Genomic DNA, 15,146 nt, shown 5'->3' on the forward strand with positions numbered 1-15,146 from the left:
GCTTGTATATTTCCAAAGACACTGCACAGCCAGAAAGACTGCAAAGGTTCCCAACTAACAAAATATCATTATACTAAAAACCCCATCTACTCAAAGAAGCCAGATGCTCTATCCTATACACAGTCTCTTATAGATGCCTGTATAGTGACTGCTGTCTAGTATTCCATTCTGTTACTGACCCAGCCTCCTTGATTTCCCACACCTTCACAAAACAAATGACTTTACAAAAACTGAAGCTAATGGCATGAACCACAATCAGAAAATAAATAAGATAAACAAGAGAGACAGTTTTGTAGTCAATGCTTCCCCATCTCAGAAATAATTGTTTGACATATATCAGTCTGAGCCATACTTTTACTTCTTCAGGGCAAACCTTGACAGTTTGATAGGTGTCATAAATTTAATACAGGAATGACTTATTTTCCCCTCCTTAAGGGAAAAGTTGTCCCATGAGGCTGGTATTACCAAAATGAATATAGTCCATGGGCTGCCTCTGCCTTGTAAACTCTATGAGTCAGTGCTTGTACAAATTGCTTGCTACTGATGTACATGTTAAGGTCATGAGCTGTAGTTCTTGTGGTATGGGGTTTGATTCCCACAGTCTTCAAATGTCTACTCTGTAACCTTAAGCAAGTCGCTTAACCAGACATCACTTCTGGGTTGCTCCTGAAAAGGGACTTTGTGTCTACAAGGCTTACCTGCTTAACAAATAGGTATTATTACTATTAATTGTAGGTATTTTGGAAGGATTACAGAATGGGAAGAGGGTCCCACTTTTCTTGTTCTTAGCCAAGTTTTTTCTTATCAAGTTATAGCTGGCTGTCTTTAGATGAAGAAAAACATAAGGTTTATCTAATTTAGTCAGTAAGCACACTTAAAGAAAATTATTAAACTTATTGCTGTTAGTGAAATTAACAGATCACTTGATTGGTGTACCATTTCCAAGATTCAGACCACAGAATAGCCCCCCGCCCAATGTTGCTAGTTTTGTGACTATTTATTTAACATTTGTTTACTGGGAAAGTATGACTTAGATAAAAGTCAATTTTCAGCAGAAGCCTGTGGAGAAATTCTTCAGATGCATGTCTTTGAAGCATGGTAGGAAACCAGTGCATCCAGATGAAACCCAGACAGACATAGGGAGGACATACAGAATCTGCACAGAAGGTACCCCAGATGAGAATCAAACCAGAGCACCTCTTGCTGTGAGGCAGCAATACTACTGCTGCACCACTGTGCCAGTGCCCTGTGCCAATTATTCATCGTAATTATTATTACATGTTGTTTACTAGAACAACACATCAACATTTACATCACATATTAGAGATGCTTGGAATTCATATGAATGGATTTCAGCAAAACTCAGAAAAATATTTCTTGTCCTGCCTTATGATTGTCATGCTTCTGTTTTTCAGAAATATTTTTGATTGCAGCAAACCTCATACCTTTGGTTATCTACACAATGGAAGACTGCCCTTGCCCTTAGTTGTCCTTAAGTGTGTGATTCTGCTAAGGACAGTGAATAAGAGGACAGTGAAAACTGTGCAGCATTGAAAGTAAAGTGAGTCAAGATTATGGTTTAATATTTTGGATAATTCCCATTTGATAGCTAATCTGCTAGTATCTCTGGTAAATACTGATCTGATGTTGTTAATCTTCACCTAATGCTTGATGGTGGGTTCGGTTCTGAACCCTCATTATTTTCCAGCTTGTGCTCTCCAAATTCTTGAGCCCAGCTCTACCCATAATGTTCTTCCCAGAGATTACCTCAGATCTCGTTTGCCGCGTTGCAGACCAGAAGCCCCTTCATTATCTCTCGAGCCTTGGTGAATTTTGTGAGTTATAAAACTATTTTATATATCCTTAAAAATCTTCTAGTTAACTTTATCTACTTCCTTAAGCTACCCATTCCTCTTAGTGTCTTCTTCTCTTACCGTGAGGTATTTTCTTCTGTTTACCATTGTTGGTAACTTCTTCTCTTTACCCTTTGGGTATCCTTGTTACCATTGTTGGTATTTTTTCTTTCTTAAAAAAAAAAAAAAAAAAAAACAAACAAAAAAAACCCAAAACAAAACAAAATCTCTCTCTCTCTCTTTTCTAGCTCCTTTGAATATGTCTGATAAGAGACTACCCCCCATGAAACCTAAGGGCTCTTCAGTATTAAAAGATGTACATGTGTGAAGGAAAAATGCCCAAATCAGATGGGAATACCTTGTGTGTATATTGCTTAGGTGTAATTCATTTACAAGAGAATTGTGCTATTTGTCATGGGTTTTCCTCCCGTACCTTAATGGAAAGGAAAAATAAACTGTTGTTGAAAGGCTTATTCAAATCTCCTTTTGATGATGCCATTTCTGGATTAAAAGAGAAAACTGTGGAAGCAGGAGCTTCTTCCCACAGTTCAAAAGAAAGGCCTTCTTCGATTTGCTCGGAACAAATGAGAAAAATTTCTAAAACTTCTCGGCTCCGAAAACATCTTCAGCACCAGGAGAATTGTCGGAGCCTAGCAAAACTCTTTTGCTACACTCTGATGCCTCAGCATTGGCTCCCTCTGAGCCATCAGTTCCTAGGACTTCAGAATTTCTTGCTGCACTGAGGACGGCGTATTCTCCTTCTATAGTCGCTTTTTAGGACATTCCATTCATGGAAGTCAGACGGCCCAGATCTCCTTCCACTGTTGAGGTGAGGTCTACTAAAAGTTTATCAGAACAGGACATTATGAGGTTAATGGACCAGCTAGAGGATTAACTTTGGATCTGAGCCAACCTGGCATTGAAACTGTTCATTCTATAACTCCTACTTACACTCCTCCAACTCTGCCTGAGCCTTTGGAGTCCTCGATTCTGACAGCCCCGGCTCCGACTGAATCTGTTCCGACAGCCTTCCAGTCTTTGGTTCCGACTACAGCCTTGAGTTTTTCTTGATCTTCTGCACCATGGGACTCTCAGTCAAGACTCAATGGTTGGTTCTGGGATTCATTATACCTTTTTGGCTGAACCTTCCATGCCTCTCGGAGCTTCAGCCCTTGTAGTTTGGACCAGGCTTCAGGTGCGGAGGTGGTCTCCTCAGTGCAGGGTGTCACCCCGGTTCCAAAGCAGTCCTTTTTGGTTCCAGGCTCCCATCCTTCTATAGGGGGGCCTGCATTCCATATCATGGAGACGTCACTAACCCTTGGAGATTCTCAGTCATTGCTTCCCTGTCGGGACAAATATCTTCCCCTTCCTCTAGGCCGAAGCTGGCATTGACCTCATCCCCTGGACAGAGGGTGCAAAAGCTCCAGGTAACTCCCACCCTGGTGGTTTCCTCTTTGGATACCTCTCCAGAACCTCACCTGAAGAGGTCCCTGCAAAGAGGAGGTACAAGAGGAAGCACCTCGACTCCCCAGAGGAGTCTTACACCGAGGATACTGACTTTGATGAAGGCAAAGGTTCCCCAAAGTCACCCCCTGAAGATGCTTCCTTCAGGGACATCCTTGAAATACTGAAACAGAGGGGTGATAGGTCATCCACACAACGTTCAACAGAGGAATCAGTATACCTGGAGGCTTTTCGCCCCCAACCCTCCACTTCTTGGATTTCTCTGCCCGGAGATGAACATGTAAATTACTTGCTTAGCAGGCTTGGAAGATACCCAATGCCATAAAGCCTGTTCCCATAAGGCCTGACTGTATTTTATCTGCACCAAAAGAGGAATCACATTGGTCCAAAGGAGTCCCTGTTGATGCTGTAGTGGTAGCAGCAGCCACCAAAAAAAAAAAAAAACTTGCAGAAAAGAGTCAAACTATCCATCCTCCTAACAAGGAGTCTAGGACCTTGGATCTTGAAGCATGTTTATGCTTCAACAACCTTTGCTTTAAGGTCATTGAACTACATGGCATGCTTTACCAGGTTACAAAGAGATTATTAAGGAACTTTCTAACACTCTGGCAGGAGCAGTTGCTGAGGAGGTCCAGGATAAAGTCTCCTTCCAGCTTGAAACCCTTGAATCCATCTCCAATTTATCCAGACATCCAGAGCAGTGGGTTCAGGCATAGCCTCAGATGGCATTCCTGGATGTGCTTATGTGACTTTGTGGAGCCATTCAAAGCATCATTTGTCAATGCACCTTTTGACGGATCAACCCTTTTTGGCTCAAAAGTTAAGGAAACTCTGACCAGAAGTGAGCAGGATGGCAAGACCCTATCTGCCGTGGGCATACAGTTCTCTACTGCTCAGTGACCCTACTCAAGGAATCAGAGGAGTGGGAGACTATGGTTCAAAAAATCCAAAGGGCATTTCTATGACTCGTAGTAAAGATTTCCCTAGGGCAGAAGGGGAAACAATGGAAGATGCCACCCTAGGGGCCAGAATGGACCGCAAAATTATGGGTCCAGTGAATCCTTCTCTGGTACTTCCTATCAGCATCCCTGAAGGGGTGCCCGATTGTCTTTCTCTGGAGGCAGTTGGTGGGCAATTATCCCTGCACCTACCTTCCTGGCAATTAATAACCTTGGACAAATGGATGCTCGGAATAATATCCGGAGGCTACCAAATCCCCTTGTTAGTGTACTCCAAACCTCAGAAAAAACTCCCAGATGTTCTACCCAATCAATGGGAAGCAGCAGCTTTAGAAATCCAAAAGCTGCTAGACAAAAGAGTCATCCAAAAAGTCCCACCAGACCAGATAGGATCCGGGGTTTACTCAAGATTCTTTTTAGTGCCCAAAAAACAGGGAGCTAGAGACTGATTTTAGATCTCAGCCAATTCAACAAATCAGTCCACCAAACCAAATTCAGGATGGTCTCAGTACATACCACACTTCCTTTCTTTGAAAAAGGTGACTGGATGTGCTCGATAGACCTCAAGGGTGCTTATTACCACATAAAGATGGAGAAAAGCTCCAGGAGGTTTCTACACTTCCAGCTAGGAGACAGTCATTTCCAATTCAGAGTTCTGCCCTTTGGACTCACCACAGCCCCAGGGTGTTTACCAAATGCATGGCAGTAGTTGCAGCTCATCTCAGACTGCAAGGTTTTTGAGTATTCCAATATCTCGATGATTGGCTACTGACTGCTACCACCAGGCATCACCTGGAGAAGGCAAGGGACTATACCCTCTCTGTTTGCACATCCCTAAGTATTTCAATCAACCTCAGGAAATCTCAGTTGCAATCCACACAACGTCTGGATTTCATAGAGGCACAATTGAACACTGTCTTGGGAATAGCTTCTTTTCCTCCAGAAAGACTACTAAACATCAGGGCTTTGGTGAGACAGATCATTCAAAATGACATAGTCCCAGCAAGACTAATTCTTTAAACCTTGGGGTCAATGGCCACCACAATCACTCTGGTTCCCCTTACAAGATTCCACATGCAAATACTACAGTGGTTACTAGCAACACAGTGGTCTCTAGTTCATCAGCCAATGTCTTATCAATTTCTTGTAACCAATCTCTGCAAACAGGACCTCAAATGGTGGCTTCATTCAGATCAGATTCTCCTGGACCGACTCTTCATTCTACCTCAACCCCAAGCCATAGTGACCATGGATGCTTCCCAGATAGAGTGGGGGGGCATTATCTGGGGAAGATAGTTCAAGGCACATGGTCTCAACTTGTGGCCAACCTGCATATCAGTGTTCTAGAGATGAGGGCAGTGCTATTAATGTTGCAAGCATTCCAGGATTCCCTTCCTCTTGGAACAGTTGCAATTCAAACAGACAACATGGCAGTGGTCTGGTAAATCAGTAAACACGGGGGGAACCAAGTCATCTGCACTATGTTGAGAGGCACTCAGAGTGTGGAAATGGGTGATTTTTTTCCAACCGCTTTCTCAATGTAATGCACATTCCGGGAAGTTCAAATGTGATAGCAGACAAATTGAGCAGGACTATTCTCATGCCTCACGAGTTGTCCCTGAACCCTGTAGTGGCGGACAAGATTTTCCATTGATTGCGCCAACCTTGCTGCAACCTTTTTGCATCTCTCCTAAACAACAACTGCAGAAGTTACTTTGCCCTAACCCCTCCACTGGGGGAGTCACCCAGGGACTCTCTTCTACACAATTGGCCTCCCAGTCTATTATATGCTTTTCCACTGATTCCGTTAATCTCTCAGTTCCTGAAAAAAGCAAAAATGACGAAGAATTCCATAATCCTCATTGCCCCATTCTGGCCTCAACAAGTCTGGTTTCCCTTCCTTTGGCCTCATCTGCTACAGGAAACATGGACTCTGGACCCAAATCCAGACCTGCTAACTCACCCAGAAGGCATGGTTCACCCAAACTTGCAGCACCTCAAACTGACGGTGTGGTTCCTCCAATTCCCATGATTGCTAGGCAAGCTTCTCTCTCCTCACCAGTCCAATGTATTGTTATTGCACATCACAAACCTACAACAAAAAGACTTTATTTGAGCAAATGGAAAAGATTTACCATATGGGCTTTAAGTAAGGGACTTGATCCCTTCAACGCCCCAACTGAATTCATATTAGACTTCTTGAATACTCTCTTTGAATCTGGTTCCTCTGCTTCCACTGTTAAAGTTTAGTTGGTAGCAATATCTAATTTTCATGCTGGTCACAATAACTCTTCCATAATTTCCCATAAACTTTCCAGAGCCTTCCTGAAAGAATTGTCCTTACTCAGACCCCCATTTTAAAGGTCCAGTTCCTCCATGGGATTTAACTACATTCCTATATGCATTAACACAAAGCCCCTTTGAACCAGCTGAGTCTTGTCAATTAAAATTTTTTGTCTTGGAAGACTTTGTTTCTAGTAGCCATCACCTCTGTAAAGAGAGTCTCTGAGTTACAGGCTCAATCATGGAAATCTCCCTATTTGATTTTTCATACAAACAGAGTTCAATTAGGAACAAATCCATCTTTTCTGCCAAAAGTGATTACTGAATCCAATATCAACCAATCCATACATTTAATAACCCTTTTCCCAAATTTTACCAATCAAGGAGAATACCTTCTACATTTACTAGATGTTCATAGACAGTTGCATTTTTATCTCCACAGAACTATGGAATCCCATAAATCTGACCAATTATTTGTGGCCTTCTCTGCCTTAAAAATGGGTTGTACAGTCTCAAAGGTTACCTTGGCTAAATGGCTGAGAGACTATTTCTTTTATCTAGCAATCTCAAAGTGTCCAACTTCACAAAACGGTTAAAGCTCATTGTACGAGGGCTGTTGCCGCATCAGCAGTGTTTCATGCAAGAGCCTCTCTAGATGATATTTGTACAGCAGCTACTTGGTCTTCTCACCATACCTTCATTACAGCATCTATATCATATAATCAACAGCTTAGATTGTCGAATGCTTATACATCGACACCTAAACGTTGAAACCTTACAATATCAAACGGCCACATATGCAAATTATTTCCTTGGGAAAGAATTCGCTAGGCTGTCCGGAAACAAAATAAACAAGAAAACCCAAACATACTGAGGAGCTTTGCCCCCCCACCCCACCCCAGTGTGAGACGCTCTGCCCCCCACACCCATCCTAACTAAATATACCAACTCTGAGATCGCTGTATATTGGAAAGAATTTGCGTATGTGGCTGTTTGCTATTCTAAGCTTTCAACGCTTAGGCGTCAATGTTTAAGCATTCGACAACCTAAGCTGCTGATTATGTAATAGGAACCCTTCATTACACACTACAAACTGCACCAAATCTTGAGGGGTCCGTTGGCTCTATTTTGCTTCAGAATATTCTTCCATGAGACCTCCCAAGGTACATAAGTTGCTGGGGATTCTGTCTCACCATCAAGGATTAAATGAAGATTAATAACATCAGATAAAGAAGTTATGTCTTACCATAATGTTCCATCTGTGTTGTTCAACTTCTCCAATTCTTGACATACCCTCCCACCATCCCCTATCCTAAAAAAAATGTTTTTACTAGGCCTCACAGATTCTGTTCCAGTTTGTCATCAGAAATCCATAGATGGTCTCATCTTATTTGTATGTATATATATATATATATATATATATATATATATATATATATATATATATATATATATAATATTCTGCCATCTGGCAAACTCATGTAATCTCTGTGAGGAGCATTATGGGTAGAGCCGGGCCTGAGAGTTTGGAGAGCACGAGCTAGAAAATAATGGGTGAGTTGGTTCCGAGGGTTCGGAACCGAACCCACCATCAAGGATTGGTGAAGATGAACAACACAGATGGAACGTTATGGTAAGACATAACTTCTTTTTTTTTTAAGATATCTTAGCAGATAGGTTTGAGTGGTGCAAACTGATGATTGGTTGCTTAAGGAAATGACTATGTTGTTGAGCATGTTGATAATTTTAAGTAGTCCTTGTGAGAGTACATGATAAATAAACAGAGATCTCTCAGGGTAAGGTACCTGCTGTGCCCCCAAACAAAAAAATGTCAATATCAAGGTGCAGGTACTCCACGACTATCGAAGCCAACCATCAACCAAAAAAGCAAAAGTCAATAAAAAATTTTTATACTTGAACAGCAAAAGAACTTTATTCCATGGGTTGTTAGCTTTCACGTCTACTCTGGCTTCTTCAGACTTTAATAAAACACTTCATCACTTCTGTATTTAAACACTTATCAATTAAACAGTTAACCAATGAAAGCCTTTGTACGAATACATAACTATAAAAAGTCAGAAACTTCTAAATAGATAAAAAGTCAGAAACTTATATTGTGAAAATTAAAACTTCAAAATTCAACATTGACATTAAAATGGATGTAGTAATAGATTATAACTGTTATTAACATTTCAGATGGCAAATAGCATATAAATATTTAAAAATACAAGAGCATATAAAAAACAGCATGTAATAAAAACATTTCAAGTGTATGAAACTACTGAAAAACTTCTAAAAATACATATTCCTACTAACACCAAGAAACATGAAAAAGTCAAAGGTATAGCAATAAATAACTGCTAATGCTTAAGATGACGACTGACTAGAAAGGGTTTCAGAGTAACCCTCTCATTGAGGCCATGTCCTTCTTCTGCTTTCATTCTGATGATCCATTTACATTCTTCCCTTTCAGTGAAGTTACTTACATTGCCTAATCTCAATGTGGTGTGTATCAATTCAATAACTAAGAACTCAAAGGTGTGTGTGGTGCCTTGTGATAGAACATGTCTAGCCAGTGCGTTCCTGTCATTCTCCCTGTTGATCGCATATAAATGCTCTCTAACCCTTTCCCTCAATGTTCTATTCGTCATACCGACATAGAAAGCCTGGCATTTGGTGCAGATGGCTAAATAAACTATGTTCCTTGTCCTACAGTCTGCATAATGATCGAATTTATATAGCACACCTGTGTCCGGGTGCCTAAAGTTATTCCTGCCCAGTACGTATTTGCACTGATTGCAACTGCGACATGGAAAGGTACCCATTCTAATAGTGAGTGGTTGATCTTGAAGTCGCCTTTCATAACATAACATGTTCCTTAAAGATCTAGTATTCTTGTAGGAAAAACTGGGGTGAGGACCTACAAGTGCTCTAAGCCTATCATCCAACTGTAGGATACCCCAGTTCTTTCTAATGACATTAGTAATACTCTTATTCTTATTAGTATATGAAAGTACCATCCTCTTTTTACTTCTAGTAAATGGCCTGCTTTGTTCCACCTGTTCACTAGTTGCTATCCTAATGTATGGTCTTGTTTCTTCATTGCGTTCTGTTTGTTGCAGGACTGTCAAATCATTGTCATGGTAACCCCTGGACTTAAAGTCAGCACCTGCTGTGCCCCCAAACAAAAAAATGTCAATATCAATATCAAGGTGCACTTATACTAGCCTACTGGGAATCTATGTATATCTTTGGAAATGAGTTTTATTCACAGCACCTCAAGTATTATAAACGTTTTGTGGACGATGTGTTTTTTGTTTGGAGTGGTGATGTTACTATCTTAGATGAGTTTCTAAGTTACATCAACAACACCACATCTTTTCTTAGGCTGACTGGGGAAGATCATGTTACCAGATTGACTTCTTAGATGTTAACATCAGGAAGCATAATGGGTGTTTCACTACCAACATTTACAGGAAACCCTGTAGAAAGAACACATACTTACATCGTGACAGTATGCACCCTCCCCACATACACAAGAACATTGTTAAGAATCAAGCAGCACGCTGTTCACGCCTAACAAGCGATGATTCAGCATATAGGAATGTATTGATAGGCTTAGATGCTGACTTTAAGTCCAGGGGTTACCATGACAATGATTTGACAGTCCTGCAACAAACAGAACGCAATGAAGAAACAAGACCATACATTAGGATAGCAACTAGTGAACAGGTGGAACAAAGCAGGCCATTTACTAGAAGTAAAAAGAGGATGGTACTTTCATATACTAATAAGAATAAGAGTATTACTAATGTCATTAGAAAGAACTGGGGTATCCTACAGTTGGATGATAGGCTTAGAGCACTTGTAGGTCCTCACCCCAGTTTTTCCTACAAGAATACTAGATCTTTAAGGAACATGTTATGTTATGAAAGGCGACTTCAAGATCAACCACTCACTGTTAGAATGGGTACCTTCCCATGTCGCAGTTGCAATCAGTGCAAATACGTACTGGGCAGGAATAACTTTAGGCACCCGGACACAGGTGTGCTATATAAATTCGATCATTATGCAGACTGTAGGACAAGGAACATAGTTCATTTAGCCATCTGCACCAAATGCCAGGCTTTCTATGTCGGTATGACGAATAGAACATTGAGGGAAAGGGTTAGAGAGCATTTATATGCGATCAACAGGGAGAATGACAGGAACGCACTGGCTAGACATGTTCTATCACAAGGCACCACACACACCTTTGAGTTCTTAGTTATTGAATTGATACACACCACATTGAGATTAGGCAATGTAAGTAACTTCACTGAAAGGGAAGAATGTAAATGGATCATCAGAATGAAAGCAGATGAAGGACATGGCCTCAATGAGAGGGTTACTCTGAAACCCTTTCTAGTCAGTCGTCATCTTAAGCATTAGCAGTTATTTATTGCTATACCTTTGACTTTTTCATGTTTCTTGGTGTTAGTAGGAATATGTATTTTTAGAAGTTTTTCAGTAGTTTCATACACTTGAAATGTTTTTATTACATGCTGTTTTTATATGCTCTTGTATTTTTAAATATTTATATGCTATTTGCCATCTGAAATGTTAATAACAGTTATAATCTATTACTACATCCATTTTAATGTCAATGTTGAATTTTGAAGTTTTAATTTTCACAATATAAATTTCTGACTTTTTATCTATTTAGAAGTTTCTGACTTTTTATATTTATGTATTCGTACAAAGGCTTTCATTGGTTAACTGTTTAATTGATAAGTGTTTAAATACAGAAGTGATGAAGTGTTTTATTAAAGTCTGAAGAAGCGCCCAGAGTAGACGTGAAAGCGCTAACAACCCATGGAATAAAGTTCTTTTGCTGTTCAAGTATAAACATTTTTTATTGACTTTTGCTTTTTTGGTTGATGGTTGGCTTCGATAGTCGTGGAGTACCTGCACCTTGTGAGAGTACAGTTAGTTATGTTAATTACGATGGCCAAATGTGTAGAAAACAAGGCACAGAGAACAGTGAGAGGAAAAAGAGGAAATCTTGTCAGCTTTGCCTTGGTTTACTGATTGCATGGCCTTAGAGCTGATTGTAATTATTCAGATAGGATGGGAGGGCATGTACCTTCCTCTACATAAAAAGACCCATGTCTGACAAAAAATACTTAGTTTGCAACATTGTTTTCTGTCTCATGTCCATTTATTTAAGTAGTCTGATATGTAATTCAGTCAGTGAAGCTGAAGCCCCATTAACCGAGCCAGTCCTAGCAAGAATGGAAATTTGTTGAATAAAATTAAACAGCTGACAGCAGCCACAAGCAGCACTTGGCAGTAGTGATGTTTTTTAAGTTTAAATCACAGTAGGCAATTATTTCATTACTGCAGATTCTCATTCTTAAGTGGAATTCGTTAGTATAGAAGATAAGGTTAATTGTTAATCTTAGACACTGCACTGTAACAAACCCATTTTATCTGCCCCTAACAAGAGCAGAAGCCAAAGTAGCTCCAATTGCAGAAAAGGCCAAAGAGAACAGATTACAGTGGTTCAAGCACATGTGTAGAAAAGCAGAAGACTATCTGGTGAAGATCATTTGGGACAGTCAAGAAGAAGGCAACAGGAAACAAGGGCCTTGGTGAAAAGATGGATGGACTGTGTGAGAGCAGACCTGTAACAGTCAGGCATGAATGTCAAAGAAGGTAGGAAAGTGGCATTGACTAGCCAGAGAGAGATGAGGTGGTGACAGTTGATACAACACCCTGACCACATGCAGAAAATGGGAAAAGGGAGATTGATGATGATGATGATGATGATGATAACATATCTTGCCAAACATCCTAAGGCTAGAACACTTTCAGATCTCTAATGCCCACTGGTTAGCACTCTCAGGATCTTTCTCATTTCCTTTTCCTCAGTGGACATATAAGTTATTTTTCTTCTGCCCACCTATTTTCTCAGAGAAATATTTCCTCCCAACCCTCCCATCTCAGTTCTCCTCTAACAGTTTGTAAAATAAACTCATCTGTTTCTGTGGATGGAAACACAGATTGTCTCTGGAACAAAAGACCCTGCCCTGGGCAGATGGGGTACAGCACTAGTCTTTTTCACAGTATTTACACTCTTCCCCTCCCGCCCTTGCAAACTTTCTTGCACCAATGTGGCAGCACTGTATAACAGCATAATTTTCAAGCAAGTCCCTAGTGTACAAGACTCGTGTTTGTCCTTTATCAGCACACTTTTCTTAGTAAGTAAGTTTTATATCCAAGTTTTTCCTTTTTATTGCTAATTCTAAGTCCATTGTAAAGACAGAAATTATCCATAAAGCAGAAACCTGTGTGATGACTCAGTACGTACCTATGAAATAACTCATAACTTCATTTTGTTCACACTGAGCACACCCACACTGATTACATCCCACTTGTGCAGGAGATGTAGCCCAGTTCACTGCCTACTATTCCCCAATTCCCCAGCAAAGGACATAGGTCATTACCTTTATAGGAACTTTTCAGCCCCCACTTCTCTGGCTTCTCCCTATGCCTTTTAAAAACATCAACAAGTAGCTATAGAAATACGCACATACAGTCCCAACCCCCATCCACAGTGGTACATACATAACTTCTAAACCAGCAGTGCTCAGTTAAGCTGCCACGCAATTTCCATTTAACATTTCAGTAGAAAACCTCCACATAGGTTCATAGGTTAATACTAGGCTATCTGCCCTAGGGCATTTATAAGCCTAGCCAGAGTGTGTTTGGCTTTCGCCACCCATTTTAAATTAATTTTGTTATGCCCTTTTTCGAGGTTAGTATACTGTGCCTCTGTCTAACAGTGACACAGAAGTGATACCTGGGATAAACCTATGATCTCCCATCCACTCATCAAGATTCCTCTTGAAGAGAGTCAATGAGGGACTCTGCCTAACCTGGACTGGGATTTTATTCTAGAGTGAAGGGAGCCTTTGCGTTATGAATCTGTCCCTCCAGCATATCCTATTTATTTCAGTGCTGAGGTTCAAGTCTCTCGAGTGCGTAGCTCGATGGGATTTGGATTTTCTGAGGTGCAGCATTTCCATTAATTCCGGGTTGGACATGGCTTTATACGTCAGGCACAGATCGCCTCTAAGCAGGTGGTATGCCACTGAGTAGAGCTGGAGTTTCTTTAACCAGGCAGCATATGGCATCTGTTTGAGCCCTTTGATCCTCTTGGTAAGGTACTTTTGGGGTCTTTCCAGTTGCTGCAGGTGTCTGGTAAGGTACATCCCAAAAGGGGCATTGTACTCAATTATGGGCCTGATGAGGGATGAGTAAAGAGGCACGATGACCTCCCCTGATCTAGATGTGAATCCCTTCATGATTAGGTGGGCTATATAAAATGTTTTTCTAACCACTTTGGCCACGTGGTTGTCAAATGAGAGATTGCTATCAGCTTGGGTCCCCAGGTCCCTAATTACTTCTTCCGTACTTAATGGATTACCACCTATGTGGTAATTTATTGGCACTTTGTTTTTGCCAAAGGAGATGACTATACACTTTTTGGCGTTTAGCTTGAGGCCATGGCTCTGGCACCAGTTGTCTGTTTCTATGAGGCCCTTTTGCAGGATGCTTGTGTCAGCTGGAGAGTCGATTATCGCGCCCAGTTTGCAGTCATCTGCGAACTTGGTCAGCCACAGTCCTTCCATGTTGGCCTGTACCTCCGAGAAATATATACCGAACAAGAGAGGTCCCAGGACTGAGCCTTGTGGGATGCCACTTGTAACTGGTTTGGAGTCTGACATGGCTCCAGCAATTCTAACCATGTGGGTTCTGTCCTTGAGCCAGTTTGCAACCCATCTAGTGACATAGGGGTTTATATTTAAGCAGGTGAGCTTATCTATAATGCCCAAGTGGGGTATTGTATTGAAGGCTTTTGCGAGGTCCAGATAGGCTGTGTGGACCACCTTCCCCTCGTCAATGGCCTTGGTGACTGTTTCAAAGAAATTGACCAGGTTTAAGAGGCAGGATCTGCCCTTAACAAAGCTGAACTGGGTAGGATCCAGTGTCTGTAGGTCCCCAATATCTTTATTTATGAGATCCATGATGATCCTTTCCATAGCTTTGCAGACCAAGCTAGTCAGGCTTATGGGGCGATAGTTTCCAGGATCCGTTGAGGCACCACCTTTGTGGAGAGGGACCACTGTTGCTGTACGCCACTCTTTGGGTACATATCCTGTAGTAAGGCTGAGATTGAACAATAGTTTTATGTTTGGGTTTAGCTGTTCTTGGAGTTCATGTAGGATGCAGCCCGGGACACCGTCTGGTCCCATTGATGCTGTGTTTTTTGCTTTGGAGAGGGCGGCTCTTACCTGAGCATCTGAGATGTCAGGGGAGCAGCACTCTGCTGGGATAGATATTTGCCCTTTTGGTGGGGAGGGGGGGAGAAGTTTGCGCTGAACCTATCAGCTAGGATGTTGGCAATGTCTGTGGGTTCGATGTATTTTTTTGTCATTTTGGACTAATTCTGAGCATATCTGGGAATTCCCATCCAGGTTCCTAACATAACTAAAGAAAGCCTTGTGATTATCCTTAGTGTCCTGTGCAATTTTTCTCTCGA

Source organism: Protopterus annectens, chromosome 5.part0 (assembly GCF_019279795.1).
Source record: "Protopterus annectens isolate FY-2018-M chromosome 5.part0, PAN1.0, whole genome shotgun sequence".
Taxonomy (NCBI): domain Eukaryota; kingdom Metazoa; phylum Chordata; order Ceratodontiformes; family Protopteridae; genus Protopterus; species Protopterus annectens.